Genomic DNA, 22,074 nt, shown 5'->3' on the forward strand with positions numbered 1-22,074 from the left:
CTAACCCTAATCCTAACCCTAACCCTAACCCTAACCCTAAACCCTAATCCTAAACCAAACCCTAACCCTAGCCCTAAAAGTAATCCTAATCCTAAAACTAACCATAACATTAATCCAAACCCTAACCCTAAATCCTAACCCTAACCTCTAACCCCCTAACTCTAACCATAACCGTAACTCCCTAACCCTAACCACTAAACCCTAACCCTAACCCCTAACCCTAACCTAACCTAACCCGAACTCTAACACTAAACCTAACTGTAACCATAACCCTAACCCCAACCCTAACCCCAACCCTAAACCTAACCCCTAATCTTAAACATAACCATAACTCTAACAGTAACCCTAACTTTGACCCTAATCCTAACCGCAACCCTAACCCTAACCCTAACGCTAACCCCTAACCCTAACGCTAACCCTAACCCTAACCCTAACCCTAACCCTAACCCTAACCCTAACCCTAAACACTAACCCTAACCCTAACCCTAAACAGTAAACCTAACCCCTAACCCTAACCCCTAACCCTAACCCTAATCCTAACCCTAACACTAACCCTAACCCTAAACCCTAACCCTAACCCTAACCCTAACCCTAACGCCAAACCTAACCCTAACCCTAACACCTAACCCTAACCCTAACCCAAACCCTAACCCTAACCCTAACCCCTAAACCTAACTCTAAACGTAACCCTAATCTTAAACCCTAACCCTAACCCTAACCGTAACCCCTAACCCTAAACCTAACCCCTAACTGTAACCCTAACCCTAACCCTAACCCCTAACCCCAACCCTAACCCCTAACCCTAACCATAATCCCTAACCCTAACCCTAACCCTATCCTTAACCCTAAACCCTAAACCCTAACACTAACCCTAACCCCTAACACTAACCCTAACCCTAATCCTACCCTTTAACCCTAACCATAACCCTAACCCTAAACTCTAATCCTAAACCAAACCCTAACCCTAACCCTAACAATAACCTAACCCTAACCCTAAACCGTAATCCTAACCCCAAACCTAACCCTAACCCTAAACTAACCCTAAACCTAACCCTAACCCTAACCCTAACCGTAACCCTAAACCTAACCCTAACCCTAACGTAACCCTAATCCTAACCCTAACCCTAACCCTTAACCCTAACCCCTAACTGTAACCCTAACCCTAACCCTAACACTAAACCCTAACTCTAACCCTAACCCTAACCCTAGCCCTAACCCTAACCCTAACCGTAACCCTAACCTAACCCTAACCCTAACCGCTAACCCTAACCGTAACCCTAACCCAAACCGTTACCGTAAACTAACCCTAACCCTAACCCTAAACTCGAACCCGAAACCGAACCCTAACCCTAACCCTAACAATAACCCTAACCCTAACCCCTAACCCTAATCCTAACCGTAACCCTAAACCCTAACCCTAACCGCAAACCCTAACCCTAACCTAACTCTAACTCTATCCCTAACTCTAACCCTAACCCTAAACCCTAACCCTAACCTTCACCCTAAACCCTAACCCTAAACCTAACCCTAACCAGAACCCTAACCCCTAACCCTAAACCCTAACCCTAAGCATAAGACTAACCCTAACCCTAACCCCTAATCCTAAATCTAACCCTAAGCCTAACACTAACCCTAACCCTAACCCTAACCCCTAACCCCTAACCCTAACCGCTAACCCCCTAACCCCAACCCCTACCCCTAACCCTAAACCCTAACCCTAACCTTAACCTTAACCCTAACCCTAAACCCTGACCCTAACCCCTAACCCTAACCCTAACCCTAACCCTAACCTTATTAAAAGGAACCAAAACACAGCGATTTTTGGTCATCTTGAGGCCAAATTCCAGCTTCCTACAAAATATCACATGAGCTGTGGGGTCAGGTGTTGTGGACACTAACTCCTATTGTGAGTTGGACTTGATGTTCTTGGAGTTCTCTTCCAACCTGGCTGATTCTGTGATTCTGTGAATATCAGGTCACATCAAGGCACACAGCAGCTGCTCTTGGACCATGCAGAGGGCTGGGGAGTCCCATCCAAGGGCTGATGAGGGCAGGATGCTGCCCAGTGGGTCTGTCTCCAGGGGCTGGGGATCCTGGGTATTATGCTCCAGTCTGAATTTGACACAGCAGAAGAAATGTAAATGTTTCACTTTGCAGGCACTAAGTCGTGTCCCGCCTGCTTGAAAACTTGGCAATAAATCTGAGCTTTTTGCCTGTGTGTTTTTTTCTGGGTTTTTCATGCCACAGGCAGGGCTGATATTTTGTATCTTGCTCACTTGCTTGGGATGAAAGCAAGTGTTGGAAAATCATGGGGAATAAAACCATTCATGTTTAATGTGGAGAGATTGGGTCATTTGCCTTTAGAAATAGAGCTCAGCCTCCTCTAGGAAATCAGGACATCTCCTGTAATGTGCTTGCAAGCATTCTTTCCTGTCCTTCCTCACAGGAAAAAGGGCCCATTCGCCTGATTCCCCAGTTTCTCTGGCCCTGCCTTTAGACTTCTTTGCATATGGACATGTGTATATCCATGTGTTCATATACAGATACCAGAAGGGTGACTTTACCCTTATCCCTGGGTAGGAGAGCATTGATTGCCATCATTCATAGCAGCTGAGGATTGCAAATTTATATGGCCATATGGGCACAGGGGCATATCTTAGATGTCTTCGGGCCATACTTCTTCTTTTATTTCCAGTCCATCACTGTACAGTCTGGTCCCCAAAAGGGCATCCCTGCACACAAGCTCCATGAATACAGGCCACTCTACTCTGAATGGGCTGGGCCTCTCCAAGGCTCAAACAAACTAAGCTTTTCTGTAGAAAGCTGATGGTGTCCCGAGTGGTCCGTGAGCTGATGTGCAAGCTGAGGTGAAATCCATCCCCAGGTATTGCTGCGCTCCTGGGGCTGATGCCCACCTGTGCCCCAATGCCTCTGTGCACTCAGAGACCCAGCAGCTCTCTCTACTCCTGGCTGCAGCAAGGAATCTGGGTCCTCTCTGTTGTTTTTTACTGCTCATGTTAAATTATTTTTTAAAGAGAAATTTCCAGGAGAGGCTGGCACTGGTAGGGGAAAGTATCAGCCTTCTCTCTCTCCACACCATTCTGTCCTCCAGTGTAGCCCCCTCCAAAGCTGTTTCCCATCCATGAATGAGACCCACACATACTGACAGATGCTTCATGTCCATTTCTCATTCTGTCTTCTCTTTCCTACAGAGAGAGAGCCAGGGCAGGTCTGAGGGCAGGATTTTCAGTACTCCACAGAGCCAGCCGTATTCTTTCCAAGTAATTTTGCTAAATGGAAAAAAATGAAGACGCTTCCTGGAGCCCCATGCCAGCTGTGTTTGCAGAGGCTGGAGAAGCAACAGGGAAAGGACTTTCTTTTCCCACAGGCAGAGCAGGGCTCTGCTCTGGTAGGGAGCATCAAGACAATGTCAGCCTTCTCTGAAAAAAAAAAAAACCAAACCCCAAACCAAAAAAACAACCACAAATTAGGTCTCTAAGAGGAATGATAGTACTGGAAGGGGTCCTGGTAGCCCATCCCATTTGTGGTATGGGTGAGACGGCTGGTGTTACACCCAAGTTTGACTCCACACTTTCCTTTTGATCCCCCCCTTAATCATAAGGAGAAAGGTGGGTGGTTTATAACTCCTTATCAGCATCTTCCATCTCATGGCTAATGCTTTCCCTGCACTTTTTGACATCCCCCCCATTTCTTCTTCCATCAGCAGCTGTTTGTTGAGATCCTAGGTTTGTACACCTCATCACCCCAGTTCTATCTCGATAACCCTCCCTGGAAAACTGGGACTGGAACTGAGTGATTCACTGCTGCCAATTTGCTTCAGCTCTGCAGTAAACTGGGGCTAAACCACAGGCTCAGGCTCTGCTCCAGGTCCAAATCAACATTAACTCCCCTACCACTCTGTCTGAGCTCAGTGCCAGCTCCAGCTGGGATGCAAAGCTGGATGAACCTTGTTGTGGGAGTGCCCTTGCCAACACAATACCAGCTTTCCCAGAAATGGATGGATATTAGCCCTTCCCTGGCTGACTGTTTTCTGAGGGAAAGTGGCTGCCAACACACATGGTCACTTCTGTGGGAGGTGGGGCTGTTTCACTGCCACATTTTGTAAGCAGCACCTCTGCCCCGGGGGGCTCAACCCCTTCCACTTGCCTACTCCTGAGTCAGCTCCTGTACACCAGTGCTGGGAACCACCATGCCCTTTGCTGACTGCAGGGCAATTATTTTAATTACTGGGACGTTTGGCAAGCTTGGGAGATAACAGTGGCCCTGCTGTGCTACCTCCGGGCTGCAGTATGTGCTTTGGGTATTTCCTTAGGCTGAGAGGCATCTGAAGGGTTTCTGGGACCTGTTCCCAGCACAAGCATGGGTACAAATGCGCAGAGCTGGACCAGTGACGTGAAGCTGCCTGGGATGGGCAACATAGTTAGGATGGGCAACATAGCCTATGACACAGCCTGAAATGCTCCCAGTGCTGTTTTCTGGGCAGAAGACTCATGACTCCATGCTGTTGCCAAGGGCTGAGACTCAGAGAATGCAGGGGGCTCTGCTGACAGCATATACTGGTGGGGCTGGATGTGGCCAGGCTGATGACACACTGCTGGCGAGGTGCCAGGGACCATGACCTGTGGAGGTTACACCCAGAGGTGGGGTTTTGCCTCCAGGTCAGGCTCTTAGGGAGACTTTCCAGTAGATGTCATTGCAAGAAACTGTTCTCTTGTCATCTTCTGTAGCTGTAAACTTTTTCAGAAAGGCCTTTATCCCAGGCTGAAATGATGTTCACATTAAAGAGAGAATGTCAAAGGTGAAGGTTGAGCTGGCCACAAGAGGAATGACAGATGCTCTCTGTTAACTTCTCTCCTTTCGTAGAGGGTAAGAAAAAGGGAATAAAGGGGAGAGGATTATGATTAGGGAAAAAAAAAGAGAGAAAGAAAAGAAAAAGAAGCTGAACCAGCTTTAATGAAATTATAACAATAAGAAGAAAGAGATACAGGTAGATACAAACTCAGTATTGAAGCCACCCCCTCAATGGTGATAACTGATGTTGCAGGGCAGGCACTGGGGAAGTCCCAGGCTGGACCCACCAGCAGATGGGAACTGGATTAAGGAGCTGGGTTCAGAAAATGGATTCAGGAATTCATTGACTGGGATCCAAGGCAGAAGGACAGACAAAGTGCTTCGACACCATCCATTAAGAACAGGCTTGACCCTTGTGACCTCTCAGCTTTGTACTGAACATGATGCGTATGGAATGGAATCCCTCTGTGGTCAGTTTAGGCTCACCTGCCCTGTCCACTTCTCCCTGTAATGATGGCCTTTTACTCCATGACTCTCCAATGGGGTACACAAGACATAGCAGCGACTTCAATTTCTATAGGAACAAGTATAAGTGAGAGCCTTTCTGCACACCAGTTCTCAGCAGTAATTATAAACATGCAGCACATTACTGCTTGTAGAAGCAGATACTGTCTGTGCAGACATGCCATTAACTGCAGAAAGTGCCATCACTGAGAGGAGACTGATCTGGAAAGTCAAATCCCTGAATAGAATTAGTTCTATTCTAACTCAACCCAGGACAGAGAGGGGTCTTGGAGTTTGTCAGTGCCAAGCTGGTCATGGTCATATCAGAGAGCATCTAAACCATGTGGTGACAGCTTTGCCTGCAATACATTAGCAAACACCCAGCAGCAGCCACATCACTGTCTGATATGCAGTTTTTCTCCCATGTTTTCTACTCCCTTTGGCCTGCCAAGGTTTAGGGCAGCAGGCCTGTCTGCTGGGTCACATTGGTGCAGACTGGTGTGGCATCACCTAAAAGAGAGCTGTACAGGTCACACTGGCAAGGGACTAGTCGCACTTTAATTCCACTGCAGGGGAATATTTACACTCCTGGGGGGCAGCCACCACTTGCCAGCTACAAAGGGGATAGACGTTCTTATTTTGCCTCTGCACAAATGAGACAGGATGGAAAAAATGCAATTCCCTCTATCTGTGACATATCTTTCTTTGAAAGATAAGCTCTGATGTAATTTGCAGTGGAGCCAGATGTTTAAATTTATGAATGCAGATGCATTTCCATCAGACCTGGGTGGTATTACCATCCGCCTATGAATTCTCTTGGGCAGAGGAGACGGATTTCATGTGAAAATACCATTTGTGGTTCAGTCCTAAAGGTTTTTAAAGGAAATGAAAACATGAGAGCATGCCACACCTTTTCAAATGCAATCCCAATGGTACAAACCAAGGGATGGTCAAGTGCTAACAGAATCACAGAATTGTCAGGGTTGGAAGGGACCCCAAGGATGATCTAGTCCCAAACCCCCTGCTATGGGCAGGGACACATTCAGCCTGGCCTTGAAAACATCCAGGGATGGGGCTTCCGCCACTTCCTGGGCAACCTGTTCCAGTGTCTCACCACTCTTAGGGTAAAGAACTTCTTCCTGATGCCTAAACTAAATCTCCCCTCCTCTAGCTTGGATCCATTCCCCCTAGTCCTATCACTACCTGTTACCCTAAAAAATCCCTCACCTGCTTTCTTGTAGGCCCCCTTCAGGTATTGGAAGGCCACAATAAGGCCTCCTCAGAGACTTCTCTTCTCCAGACTAACAACCCCAACTCTCTCAGCATGTCCTCATAGGAGAAGAGCTCCAGCCCTCTGCTCATCCTCACAGCTCTTCTCTGGACATGTTCCAGCACATCTGTATCTTTCTTGTAATAGGGGTTCTAGAACTGGACACAGTACTCAGGTGGGGTCTCATGAGAGTGGTGTAGAGGGGGGAACCATCTCTTTCAACCTGCTGGACACACTTCTTTTGATGCAGCCCAGGATATGGTTGACTTTCTGGGCTGCAAGTGTACACATTTATACCAAGCTGCAAACTGCCTTATGCTGAAAAAGAAAACCTAGCCTGAGTTTTCAGAGGGTCATATTATCATAACTTTTGGCTTGGAGTTTGTTACATCTCCCTCTGTGGGATTTCACACTTGTTGGCATCCAGCATGTTGCAGTACAGGGCAAAATTTTGTAGGTATTTCCTCATTCTCTTAATAAATCCCTTAACCAAGCAAATGGCAAAGCAGTATGCCTGGGACTGCCCTTTCAAAGCAGTGATCAGGCTGCTGGGTTTCCAGTTCTGCATCTGGAAAACAAGGACTATTTTTCTCCTGGCCTCTTATGTGGGTTGTACTTCTCCAAAGTACCCCAGGTAGTAATAGGAATTTGCAAGAGTAACTTGAAAGAGTCAATATCCCGGAATACAACTTGGATGTAAGTCAGCCAGGTCCTACTGACTCTATTTGATGTGGGCACATGACTTCTGGTAATTTAATTTGCAGCTTTTGCTGTTCCTGAAGTTATTGTGGTTTCTAAACTGTAAGCCAGATCATGTCAGCACAAGGGGAGGATGAAGTTAAATACAGGAAAACGCAGAAAAATACACCATCTTCCTACTTGTTTCCAGACTGAAAAGATACATTGCCCATACTTTCCAAATTAAAAATGGCATAAAGATGCTTGTACTGGATGTCAGAAGATAAATACTGAGCTGCATGTCACCATGGTATACAGGCCTAATGCTGTGTGATGGCTGGGAAAAGCCTTGCCTGTCTTTCAGAGAAGTCCCACTCAGGCACTAACTGATTTGGCAGGGTAGCCAAAATCTTTGTGTACTGTGTACAGTAAAGCATGAGCCTGCCAAACCAACAGTAGAAGAAAATTCTTGACTTTGCTGTTGTCCAGGTTCAACAGGAGGGAAGATGTTCCCCTCCTATCCCCCAATAAATCAAATTGGAGCAGCTTGTAGCCTGCTGAGCAGGATGCTCTCCTGGGAGAAATGCATTTGAAGCTCTCAGGGCTGCTGTGGATGGAAGTATGTATAACTCCTCTTCTTTGGGCTGGCTTTATGAACAAAAAGAACCTGTGACTGCATTTAGTGAGAACCTTGATTCTGTCCAGATATTAAAATGCCAAGAACAGTCCTGGTGTTATGGTCCCATGGTGAATTACTTGATGGTGAATTACTCTTTTCTGTAAGAGAGGACTTGGCCAGTGCAGCAGGCACAGCAGTGCAAGCATGGAGGAATTTCTGTTCTGAACAGCATGGGCAGGAATGTGGACCTGGCTGGCTGGCTGCTGAGCTTAGAAGAGTTTGCTCTGCTGTTTTGGGTTTACATGCCTAAAGCCTGGTCAAAGCTCACACCAGGTCTCTCCATCCTTTAGAGAACAGCTGCTTTTCCTGACACACTACTTGCCACAGGAGGATCCAGAAAAACAAGGAGCACAAGCCAGAGCACTTACATGCCCAACAGCTGATCTCTTTTTCTCTGAGTGTATCATTTGATCTGACACAGGGCTCACAATCCTCACGTCACCTCTCACCACAGCGATGACAACACAACTAATGTCAACTGCCAGTGGACCGTTCTGTGCTTCCCTCACCCAGCTACTCAGCTGGAATGATGTTTATTCCTCCAGAACAGCTTTTCTGTGAGTGGCTGAGCATGAATGAGTTCAGCTGCACCCAACCTTGTCACAAAATATTCCCCTGCCAGCAGCACTCCAACCTGCTGCCCACAATCCTGCTCCCAAGGTGACACTGGTGGTGTTGATGGCAGGATTGCAAGGTTTCCACAAGGTGGCATCAAAATACCTTGGCTTCCCTTCTCAGAGCTCAGATACCAGAGTATTCAGAGCTTTTCTGGGATGGTTTCAGCATCATCTGTAGCCAGAGACATCTCTGTGAAAAGGGAAGAGGAAAGACTGTGTGATGTGATTTGTGTCAGGGATTTGGCCTGGAAGAGTCAGCCTTCAACCCTGACACCCACCACTGCCTTCCTGGGGGCTGCAAAAGTGTTTGACCACCAGATCTCATCCAGGAAGAGAAGCTGTGGACAGCACACACCTGCAGAGATCACTGAGGAAATAAATGTACTCTTCTCCCTGCAAACAACTGCAACGAGGGGATTGTGGGGGTAGTGAGGGGAATGGCAGCAGTCACTAAAAGCACTAGAAAGAAATAAAATCATAGCTTGACATAGGACTGATGTATCCAGGTGAAACAGGTTTGCCTTCACAGGGCAGCAAAGCTAGAGAGAAACCCAGGGAGTTTGGAACAATGAACACAACCTATTTGGGCCCAGAAGTCCTCCTTGTATAGCTCTAGCATGGCCCCATACCTTTATTTGCAGAGCTGGGGGGCAAGATTAGCCAGTCCTTACTACACAGACATCACCCCTGGGATGTGTCAGGAGATGGTCCCACTCCAGCAGTAGCAGTGGGCCTCAGATGCTGCCCCATCAAAGCTGCAGTGGGACAGATACCTCAGCATTGCACAGGCATAGCTGTGTGCTGGGGGCTGAAACTTCTGCCCCATCTCCTGCTAAGCTTTGTGGATGTGAAACCCTGTGCTACCACACTCTGAGGCTGCCCGGGGTGAGTGCTGACCTGGCCATACTTGGCACTGAGCTGAGAAGTCTGTCAAAAGGATGGGATCAGACACTGACTAAGGGTATTTGAGTGAGCACAAAATATGCCTTTGTGGTTTGTGGTGTTTGGACTGTTTTTGGCAAGAGGCAGACTCCTGCAGGACTGTTGAACGATTGCAGCCCTTGGAGAAATTGCGAGTCAAACAAAAACACACACACACACAGGAAAAGACAAAACTGTGACCTTGTGTCTTGGTTTTGCTGGGATAGAATCCCAGGCCAGCCATAGTCTGCAGACAGTTAGCACTTTTGAGTCACACAGGAGCTTAAACTGGGAGGGGCAAAAAACAGGGCAGCCTATCTGAGTTGGTGTACAGGTGTATCCCAGACTATAAATGTCACACTCATTATAAAGGTGAAAGTTTACTGAGAATGAGGACTTCTTCTCCTTTCCTTGAGGATCCTCATCCCTGGAAGGGTTTGCTCCTTAGGCTTGCTTTCCCATTTATTGTGACTGTTGTGCATTTGCTGGGCTGAATATAACTTTATATTGTCATTGGTCTCAATTTGGCTGTTTCATTATATCCGTTTTCATGTCAGCCTGCAAGTCTCTTCTCTTCCCAATTCCTCTTAGATGAGGAAGGGTCATTGGATGATAGAGCAAGTGCTATAGTTTAGCCCTAGATATGGACTTAAGGGAGGGACCTTGTATTTTTGAAAGAATCACACACAGAATCACAGACTGTTGGGGTGGGAGGGACTTCTGGAGATCATCTAGTCCAACCTCCCTGCCACAGCAGGTGCATCCAAAGCAGGCTGCATAGAAAACAGCAGGTGTTAATCAGTGAGAGTCTGTGCCCCCTGGCAAGTGTTCAAACATGGGGTAGAAGCAAACAACCGAGCCCAGACAGAATTCCTGAAGGCTCCAACAAGGTTAAGTGCAGCAGGCTGGGATTCTGGCAGTAGGAAGCACTGGGTTGTCCTGTAGCAGAGAATGTGTCCTCCCTGAGAGCAGGGTAGAGGATGCCCTTCCAAACAGTGGGGTTTGGGGGTTTAGTTGTAATAATAACAATAACAGTATTAGTAGTGAATAAAGGCCCAAGAGTGGCTAAGAGGAGCCGAGCGCTGCCGGTATCCCGCGGCTCTCCGGTGCGCTCCCGTCTCTGCACACGGGGGAGCTGTTGCTCCGCGCCTGGGGCTCCGTCGGAACCGTCGCTAGCTCCACCGGCGCCCGACCCCACCAGCCCCGACTCCGGACTGGCAGGGCTTGACTTTTCTTTCACACGTGAATTTTGGCTGAGCGGCGGCTAGAGGGATCCTGGCAGCTGAGCACAGGGGACCGATACAGAGCGTGGGTGTCCCCAGACCCTCACCCAAATTTAAGGTTTTTTGTTCCTGAGTGAGGCCAGGAGTCAGGGACTGAGTCAAAGGGAGCAGCTTTAATCAGATAAGGGCAGCTTGAAGTTGAAACTGGAGTCCATATCCTAAGGCAGATCTTTGTTTCAGGTATACCTCTTTGACAGAAAATAAAATTCAAAACCCCCTGATGGTTCCAGCTCCTCCTTTTATCCTGGCCGTGGCAGAGATCTCCAGAGATATTTGCCCTGCTTTGCCCTGCTTTCTCTGCAGAGATCTCTGGCAGAACACAAGGACACGCTGCAGTAGCAGTAGCTGGCTGTCTCTGGTACAGGTCAAGATAGGTGAGGAGGGTATTTGTGTGTCTGATCCATGCAGTCACCTTTGTGTCATAAGAGGTGATGCTTGGTGCCAGCTAGGTGAGCCCTGCCTTGACTCCACACAGCACCAGAGCATGGCACTGAGTGTGGGGGCAGACAGACAAAGCTCTACTCAACCACGTCTTCTTCTTGTGGTCAGTGCCACCACACATGTCTTTGGTCCTCACACACACTTCTGTTTTCATGAAGTCAAAGTGGCCTGGACCCCACTTCTCCCTGCTATCCCAGGAATTCTGAAGTCTCGCTACTTTTCAGAGACTTGTAGGTGAAGAGAGTAGGCTAAGGATCAACAGCATCTTTAAATAGCCTGGCCCAAAGCCTCTCTAAGCAGCTGGCTTTGTCAAGCAGCAATAAAACTTCCTGGCTGTAAGCTCTGCTATCCAAACCTTTAATGTTAATGTTACCAGATAAACTCTTCCTTTCCAAGCAAAGAGGAAGGTGTTGCTGCTAGGCCACATCTTAAGTGTTGGGTTCAGTTTTGAGGCCCTTACTACAAGAAAGATGTTGAGGTCCTGGAACATGTCCAAAGAAGGGAAAAGAAGCTGGTGAACGGTCTAGAGAGTGGGTCTTATGAGGAGCAGCTGAGGGAACTGGAACTGTTTAGTCTGGAGAAGAGGAGGCTGAGCGGAGACCTTCTCACTCTTTGCAACTCTACAAGGAGGCTGTAGCCAGGTGGGGGTCAGTCTCTTCTCCCTAGTAACAAGTGATAGGATGAGAGGAAATGGCCTCAAGTTGTACTAGAGGAGGCTTAGATTGGATATTAGAAGACAGGTGTTCACTGAAAGGGTTCTCAAACACTGGAACAGGTTCCCCAGGGAGGTGGTTGAATGCTCATCCCTGGAGATATTTAAAAGACACATAGATGTGGTGATGAGGAATATGGTTTAGTAACAGACTTGACAGACTTTGATAATGGTTGGTCTCAATGATCTTAAAGGTCTTTTCTAAGCAAAATGATTAGATGATTCTATACAAGAAGGTCATTGCAGACCTGGCACCGTGATCCCAGCTCCTCCACACCCTGGATCAGCACCGAGCACTGGTGCATGCTGAAGCCTCCTGAGCACTGATGGAGAGGCTGCCCTGGGAAGCCAATGGGGCATAAGATTGTGGTAAGTGCTTTCTTAACTTGGGGCTTGTAATTATTAATAATCATAGTTAATCTCTGCCTCATACAGGTCAGGCTACACATCACATCTCATTTAAGCTATTTAAGATACACTTGTTTACTGCAACCATCTCTGGGCCATCATATTATCACAAATGCCCTATGAATTATCAGTTGCAAGTTATGAATGTTTCATGGCAGCATTCAATGAAAAACGAGCAATGAAAATCTACTTGTCTTCAAAGGAAAACCTCAAACAACCCCATGCCAAATCCAAATGTTTCCAGCCTGCCACCAAGGCTATGAATATTGCAGATATTACATATCTTTGTATGGTATTTGTTAAATATTTAAGATCAGAGAAGAGATTTTAGCCTAAATGGCTGCTTCAAGTTGCAGCATTAGAGACTTGCAAAATTATTGCTGGAACCTACAGACAAGCACAGGTTTGCTTTTAGATCCAGGCTCCTAATATTTTGTATCAGGTTAGGCAACTGATTCCCAAAGATCAAATACAGGTTACAACTCATCCTACCTGGAGCTGTAAAGAAAAAGAGGAAGAAAGAGCTGAAGTGGCCAGCAAGGAGTTCTGTTGGGCCAACAAACCCAAGGACTTTGACAAGTATTCTAGGGCATCACCTTAAATTATTTTATACATTATGCAGAAGGTGATTATAGGCTGGTTTTGTTTGAGATATGGTCAAAATCCCGATATTAGTAAAAAAAGAATTAATTTTCACTTACCCCATGGATCAAACTCATTGTCCTCCCCTCCCATACCTCTTACTGTCTCTCTGGCCAGTGTGGTCCCTTGGTCTTTCCTGTGAAAGCTGGGCAGGAGCTACCCAGATTCACCAGTGCCCTGGAGTAAAGCTGCAGGATGGTGCTAAGCCAGTGTATAACAGGTTATTATAGAATCACAGAATGGTTTGGGTAGGAAGGGACCTTTAACTGTCATCTAGTCCAATCCCCTGCAGTGAGCAGGGACTTCTTCAACTAGATCAAGTTGCTTAGAGTCCCATCCAACTTGACCTGGAATGTTTCCACGGATGGGGCGTCTACTAGTAACTCTGGGCAACTTGGGCCGTGTTTTCACCACCCTCATTTTAAAAAATAAATAAATAGTTATCTCTAGTCTGAATCTCCATTCCTTCAGTTTAAATCCATCACCCTTTGTCCTGTCACAACAGGCCCTGCTAAAAGCTCGTTTCCACCAATATTCAATGTGTTACATTTGACAGTGGTTGAAGCATCATCCTTTGATGGGTTATAGAGAGAGATCTCACTGGTGGGGCACATTTGCAGCCTGGTGCTGGGGTTTCGGGTGTGAGGATTTCTGCCAACACCCAGGGGATTTTCACACGTGCTCAGAAGCAGACAGAAAAAAATAAATTCTCTCTGGCAACTCCGTATGGTTTTGTCTTTCCCATCAGCTGCCTCCTGGGGTGTGGACTCCATCCCCCTGCACCTGCAGGCTGCTAGGAGGGCAAAGGTGACTTTGAGTTACCCCAAATCCTGATGCAGAGCCAAACCCCAGTTCAGACCAGTGCCCACTGGTGCTACAGCCCCTCTGAGCAGTGGGGAAGGGGGAAGCCCAACCAGGCACGGTGAAACCCCCAGCCAGGCCTGGACTGTTTTCTTCCTTCAGTCACCTTTGGGCCCTGGCAGTAATCTCGAAGCATCTGCTCCAAATCATCCAGGATTACAGGAATTAAAAAAAAAAAAAAAAAAACCAATTAGAGGTCCAGGGTCCTATAAGCACAAATCCGTTTAACCTTAATCCAGGCTGCTGCCCCTTCCCAAAAGGCAAAGGGACCATCCCCACCTGCTGGTTTTTGTATGCTCCAGCACCACCTCCTCTCCTCAGACAGAATTTATGTATTTTTTCCGCAGAGGTAATGCCAGGGGACAAGTTCATGCTACTGGAGAAACGGCCTTGGGGTCTGAAATCAGCTGCACAGACACAGGAGTCAGTGCCAACCTCTTTCCTTGTTTACACTGTCAGAGGCTCCCAGATGACTGGAGATGCAAACAGGTGCAAACAAACCTAAATAATGTTATAGCACCCATCAGGCTCTATATGCTAGGCACTGATTTCTCTCCTTCTAGCTTACTATCATGTCTAGTCTCACCAAGACCATCTCAGGGCTTCTGCAGGCTCTGCACCAATGTGGACCAGGGTTTTTACAATTCCACTCTCACTTGCCCACTGTTTTGCTGGCAATTCAATGTGGAAATGAACCCTTCAGATACAGCACTGCAATGAGAGTATTTCTTTAGAGTGAGGGTAGAGATTGAAAATCCATTAAAGGAATCTTTTTCTTGTTTCAAAATCACCCCTGCTTTTTTCAGTCCTGCAACCCTGGTTTTTCAGTGTCATTAGGTTCTTCTTCAGGTAGCTCAGTCTTTCACCTGCAGCCCTAAGCCCCATAAAATTAAAATGCATTATCCATGAAGTGTGGCCAGTGTGAGTTACAAATTCTCTAGATAATGCATTTTAATCAACACTGGATGTCTCTCGTGTGATGGCCTTTGGATCTGCTGGTGTATTTTGCATCAAGCAGGCATTTATATTGAAAACAATCAGAGCTTTCACACAGCCACAGAATGGTGGGGGTCGGAAGTGAATCCTGAAGTTCTCCCCCTGCTAAAGTAGAGTCACCCAGACCAGGTTCCACAAGAAAGAGTCCAGGTATGCTTTGAATATCTCCAGAGAAGGAGACTCTACAACCTTTCTGGGCAGCCTGTGCCAGTGCTCTCTCACCCTCATAAAAGCTTTTTGTCATGTTCAGATGGAACTTTTTGTGTTTTGGTGTCTGCCTGTTGCTACTTGTCCTTTCACTGGGCACTGCTGAAGAGAATCTGACCCCATTCTCTCAACACTCATCTTTAGATATTGACCAGCAATGATAAGATCTCTTCTTAGTCTTCTTCTCTCCAGGCTGAACAGTACCAGGTCTCTCTGCCTTTCCTTGTCAGAGAGATGCTTCAGTTTAAGGGAAAAAATCTTGAATTAATATTCAAGAATTCATGGGGTTTATGTGATTCTTAGACATGGGTGATTTGTTATAGCAGAAGATAAACAACCCTTTGTTTGTTTGTTTTTCTTCTTAGACATGATGCAAAAAAAAAAAAAAAAGATAATCACAGCAGAGATGATCACCTTCCAGACAGGTGATGCTGTGACAATTAGCAGAGCTCAACCTGTTAGGATATAATCATTTCTGCAGTTACAGACACTGATTGGTCCAGAGTGTTTGTGAGCTCCACAAGAACTCATTGTGCTGAACATAAGCACCACATTCAGCTATGCTGAGATACTACACTTGGCAAAAGTTTCCACCATTGAAAGGAAGATTCACAGGAGAAAAATCCTCTTCTGGCTCAGAAAGTCCCTGCCTGAGGAGAGGCCTTGAAAGATCACAGTGATTTCCTGCTATTTTCTGGCATCTCTTCTGCTGCTGTCAGGTCATTCCATCCTCTGGGCTTAGTATGGATGAGGGCAGGCAGGGGGTGTGAAGAAGGTGTGTAGCTTTAGCAAGGGCATCTGCATGGCAGCAGCATGTTGGTGTCAGGTCTTTTTATGAGCCTGAAGAGTGATATGGGGAGAGGGGCTCTCAGTGGGTGATGAGAGGAGGTTGGGGAAGAAAGAGAAGAAAGGAGAGGCTGAAAGGCTGCTAAAGTGAGGAGCACATGGACAAGGAAGGGTTTGTCATGAGCAAATGGGCAGTCACTGCAGAGCACAGGATCCACCATGAAAACACTCGAGTGCTTCCCTCCATGCTTCAGACTTGCCCCAATTCCTGTTGGCTTTGGGGTCTGGCACCTCTAATGTCTCAGTGTCGCAGGGATCCCAGTGCCCTAGGGTGGGTGGCAGAGGCCACTAGGACACAGTTCAAACTGGGGTTATGGCAGGGACACGAGCATTCTGTGAGCATATTTAAGGCTAGGCCATCTGCATGCTTCATCCTTGAAGATAAAAGCTTTGTTTAACCCATCATGTCAATAAAACCCCCAGTTTACAGACTTCTGCAGACTGTTACTAAGAGCTTTGTAAGTCTGGTGTATCTCTGACTTAAAGGTCCAATCACATTCCTTGGAACCTGGAGGTTTTACCTTAGGCTATTAGGAAATGCCAGCTGGATATGATCAGTTTTGACTTGTGTGAACAGCATCCTTTGAAGGATTCTCCTTGTGAAAAAAATGAGACAGCTCATTTTAACAAGATGAGTTCCTGAAACCTCTCAGAGATAGAAATGAGATACAGAACTATGACCACAGAACACCCACAGGTGTGCACTGCTTCCATCATTCAAGATGTTAGCAGTTGAAAATGTTTCCAAACTTCTGCTTGATGGTTAATTTTTGTTTGAATGATATGCCACTTGGACAGAGAAATCTGGGTCAACACCTTTTCTTTTTGACATAGCAGAAGTCTTTTACTTTTTGATACTCATCATGAGATGGTTTCCTTCTACCTATTATGGGAAACCTCTATCCCATTTCACCAAGCTCCAGGGAAGTGAGGTACTCTCTGGGTTTTCTCATGCCTGGCAGCACAGAATCTTCTGGAATTACAATGCAAAACTGCAAAGGTTGAAAGATATTTCTCTTAGGCTGTTTGTGCAGATTGTCACAAAGATTTTAATGTCCAATTAATTAAGCCCCAGAAACTTGCAACATCATGTTGTTGTAGCAGAACGCAACCTAATGGCCACTGAAGTTAACAGGAATCTGTTTGCTAATGTTAAGATGTGTTTAGATCTGGCATGAATTGACAGCATGATGGAATGTAGAACAGCTAACGCCAAAGAAAAGAGCATTTAATTATGCAACAAATAATTAATGTAATTCTTTTAAAGAAATGAAAGAAGCATTTCATTAATTACACCTACTTTGCGAAGTAACAAAGGAGTCATTCTGCTCCATTGTTCTTTGTGTCTTCTGACACTTTGCTGACGTTCCCTGGTATTTCAGTTCTTCTCCAAGCCTCCATTGCTTAAATAAATATATGCAGTGAATGCAAATAGGATTGGCAGTGCCAGCACAAGTGACTGGGCCAAGGCACTGGGCCAACACACCATGCTCTCCTGTGCACCTGTTTGGAAGGTGAAACTTACAGACCTCATAATGGCTGAGTCAGTTTAGTAACAAAAACAAACCTGAACAGCCAACAAGTATATCTACATCCATATGTATTTACAGTGACATATAGAGGTGACATGTGAACAGCAAGCTATAATGCCTGGAAGGCCGTGAGAGCCTTGGCAAGGTGACTTATTCCTAACAAAGCAGAGGACACTGTTAAATAAAGGTAACAAATGAAAATCATGCTGCAGCACTGTTAAGAAGAGCTTTTCTTCTGCCCCCATCTCACACAATGTGGATGTGACCTCGCAGCCCATCTTCTTGGCACGAATACCGCATTGACTTCAGAAGGACCAAAGGAGAGGCTGGGAGCGCTGCTTATGAAGGTCATGATTTGCAGGATCAGGGTAGCACAGTCCTGCTTCCACACTGCAGGAGAGCACAAAAAAAAAAAAAATAAAAAAGGCATTTTTGCTGAAACAGTTGAAGCAGTGAGGATTTACTGAACCAGTGTTACACTGTCCATGCAGCTTGCTCAGTTTGCTGTTGCTAGCAATTCAGATATTGTCCAAGCTGTCCTGCTCATCGGTGCATGAACTCTGAAAACACTTAGCTGCTACCAGCTCTGTGCATTATTTCAGCTGGAAGAACCATGGTAGGTAAAGTAACAATGATGGATCTAAATGATGATAAAGTCTCCCTGTTGAAAATTTAAAGTGCTATACAACTATTTTTAGTGACCTCTCCAGCTGAGATAATGCAGAAGTCTAGCTAGATATGAAAATCCATCTTAGGTGAATTGATTCTTACAGTTTGCAAATCAAGGTGAATTGTAGGAGATTAATGTTCATGCTCCAATACAAGAGAGGTCATATATATAAAAAGATATGTTCTCTACATGTAAAGAAATTACTTATTCAATGTCTAATGTGAATGTAATGTTGGTGTTTTGGTCTGTTTGTTTGTTTGTTTTTTCCTTTGAGTACATTTAGTTCCCTAATGGACATTGAGCTTATATAGAACACTAAGAGATCCCTCCCTCATATTGTCCTCCCTCTCCTCCCTTCACATCTGTATATGTGTGTGTGGGCATGAGAGAGGGAGAAGACTTTTGTCTTTGATTTTGGAAAACAAACATTTCCTGACTGGGGCGTTCCAATCCCACACTGAGACAAAGCATTTAAATTTGATTTTTCTGAAATCAAAGACATTTTTTAAAAATGGGGTTTTTATAAACAGATTTTTTCCACTCTTTGAGCGTGCTGAGTTCTTGGGTCAGCACTTTCAAATTCAGTACTTCAAAATGAAGCAACTCTGTTTTTGTGGCTTCTTAAATAAAAGAGTTGAGCACCAGCAGCTCTTGCTTTGCAAGGAGATGCAGATCACTGGGGGCCTTTGCAAAATGCAGCACATATTCCAGGACTGCTACAGCAAATTCTTTACTTCTCAGAACTCATTTGTCTCAGAAGGGCTCCGCATCCAGCAATGCAGCTTGCTCCCTTTCTCATCCAAACCCTCAGATGGCTATTAGCAACATCAATAAGTAATAGAAAAAATACTTGTCTCTAAAAAAAACAAGCCACAGACAGAGCAGCTCATTCACTTTACTTTGAGGCTGCATTATAAACCTTAATTTTTTATATTTCTTCTGTCTAAAGCCCCAGTCTTACAAACACTTAGTTTTGAGATGAGACACTTGAAATTCAGCTAGTGATAAAGGATGGGTGAAAGGCAAGACCTAATGCTGCAGGAGCCCAGGGTGAAGAGCCATATCCATCAAGTCCTGCACACACGAAGGATGCCACCCTAAGGACGATTTTTAGCAAAGTTCCTGTGGGTCAGCTCTTTAGCAAAGAGCTTTTGGAACAGAGAAATGAGTCTGCTGACACGCAGCTTCTGGAGACAGTGAGTTCCCAACAGAAGCACAGTCAAAAGTAAATGGCAGAGACTGTAATAGGAATGTTCATTAAATTGTATAGTAATAAAGTGAAAAGTTACTGGGGAAAATAGCTTCTAAAAGTTGGAAACTGGTAAGATCCACCAAGGGGCCATGAACTGTGTGTTCCTAAGCATCACTGTGACTCCAGTATTGCTTCAAGAGCCATTGTCTGTAGGAGACATCCCATCACAGAAGCCCTGAAGCACTTCTGACCCACGAGTGACCCACCAAACAAATCTGCTGGGAAATACTCCAGCAGTTGAAGCTTAACAGCCAAATTAGTTAGGACCACTCCTTCAGCACTTGAGGATGTCAAGGGATAGAAAGAATCACCAACTGAGTGGGAGCAATACTCAGAAACTCAGCTGTGGCCTCAGGAATTTCAACCACCTGCAGTCAATAGTCAGAGACAAGCTTTTGCAGATGGTGAACTTGATTAGGGAGCTGATCTTGGTTAAAACTGCCTAGATCTTCTTGCTGCTAAGGATGGAGGGGGAGGAGAGTGGGACTGTCTCTCCAGGCAACAGAGCCAGATTAATGGTGCCAGATTATTGTGGTAGCATAACTAGAGTGGGATTAGGTGCTCTGAGTCACCTACTTGAGAACTTCTTGTTCCCACTGACAGTGCTGCCAGCCTGCAGAGATCAGCTTCCTTCATGTCAGTTTTGGGGACACCTGTCCCCATAGCAGCTCCAGGGACCAACTGCCAATCTGCATGGGAGCAGGCACATGAGAAAGTGATCGCAAGCCAAGGTCATTTTGAAGAACAACCCACGGGGCTTTCATACTGACTTAAGAGTGGTTTCCAGCATAAATGTCCTGACAGAGATGTTTATGAGAAGGCTTTTTTTCCCATCTTATAGAAACAGTTGCATGTCCTTGTATTTCTTTGAAGTGCCTGAAAAACGCTCTCCCTGTGTGTCTATGTGTGGCTGGCTTCACTGTACATTTATCATAGGAGAATTTTCCTACAATAGGATCTTCCAGAAAAAAAAGCTGTCATTCTGGCTACCCTGGTATTAGAACTATGCCATATGAAATCATTTTCAGAATTGCTTCTGAAGAAGCCACACATATATTTCAGTAGGTGAAACTGAGAGACATGGGGTGTCTCTCTTCTGAATGGAGCTACTAAAAGTCATTGAAAGAAGATTCAGCACAGCAAAAGTCATCCAGCTGAAAAAAAAATCATGTTCTGCTCTCCTGCTGTAGAACTTTCCACTGAAATCAACTGGTCTTGAAATAGAGAAAGTAGAAGTAGAAAAGAACTCCTCACTTGTCCTAGCAAAGCCCCAGATAGTGTGTCATTGCAGGTTACTATGGAGTTATCAAATAAAGGTCAAGAAGCTTGTTCTGCTGATCAATACCTCTGTGTGTGGATGCAGATGCAGACCTCAGTAGTGGCTGTCTCCTGGAGGCTTCCCTTCAAAACTTGTGAAACAATGCAAATAAGAGATGGGTGCTCAGGACAAATGGACTTTCCCTTTCTGCTCCTGCCACTTGGTTATGATAAACTCTCTTTTCACATCTTTGCTTTACATCAGATTATTAACAAATAACCACGGGGTGGGGGTGGGGGGTGGGGGGAAGTATCAGGAGGAACAGCTTTAAATGGAAATAAAGAGATGTGTCTAAATCCTTTAGGCTGTTTGGGATGTCTCAAGTGATTTAGTCCGGCTGTATCTGTACATTAAAACGTACGAGGGCACTGAGGTTCAGCACTTATCCTATTAAAACGTTAGAAGAGTCCCAGGGTTGCTTCAGACCAAGCAGAGCTGTCCCACATTGTCCCCAGGGAATGGCTCAATAGCTAACACACTGTGTGGAGCCTTTCCCATCAGCAGTGTAGACACAGACACCCTATTTGGAGGGTGAAAGGGCTGAGAAGCATGGAGCAGGGCTCCCAACCAGCAGGCAGCAGTGCTAGGATGGGTCATTTAATAGCACAGACATGGCAAAGTGCCTGCCTGCTCCATGGCAGGTCTTTGCTGTGACAACAAAGAGCTACAACCCTGCAAGATGTTTTCCAGTCAGAAGTCTGTGTTGGATGAAGACATGCTAGGGGAAAGACACCACCCTGTGAGTCTGGTCTTCATGTAGACACCCTCCTAACAAGGCTGTGCTGGTTGTCTGAGGGTGAGCTGCAAATTCAGATTGGAGAGACAGCAAGCTACCTGTCTTGTTTGATACCATCTCCACCTTTATTCAGCTTGGGATAGGCACACTGGGGATGGAGTCCTTGAGGACCCTCCAAGTCCCTCCTTGGGCATTGCTGGAGAGGACACACCTTACCTAGCCGTAAGGGGGGAATGTGCAGATCCCATCTCACCCACACCAGCCTGTCTGGGATAGAAACAGTGGAAATGGTGGTGAGCGCTAATGCCCTGGAGCTGACTCCAGTAGGATGGAGTAGCACCAGCTCTGCTAAAGTGTAAGGAGACAGCTAATGAAGTGTGTAGGGTTGTGGGTCCGTGGTTTTTCTCCCTCACCTCTGAGAAGAGGCAGGGAAGATAAATATGTGAACCCATTCTGCTTTTAGAAGGTTTGAAGCTGGAAACTTCCTTCCAAATCATATTTCTTGAAGGGCAAGATGTGTGCCAGAGGGGTCTGTGTCACAAATCAGAAGGTAGCAGAGTTAAAATGGGCTTTCCAGGGAATTTCTGCATTTTGGGGGGCCTTGGAGTAAGTGTGGCAAGTGATGAAGGGAGGGGAGCCATCACCTGGCCTTTTGCTGCACATCCTGTCCCGAAACAGAAGGAAACAGA

Source organism: Indicator indicator, chromosome 4 (assembly GCF_027791375.1).
Source record: "Indicator indicator isolate 239-I01 chromosome 4, UM_Iind_1.1, whole genome shotgun sequence".
NCBI lineage: Eukaryota > Metazoa > Chordata > Aves > Piciformes > Indicatoridae > Indicator > Indicator indicator.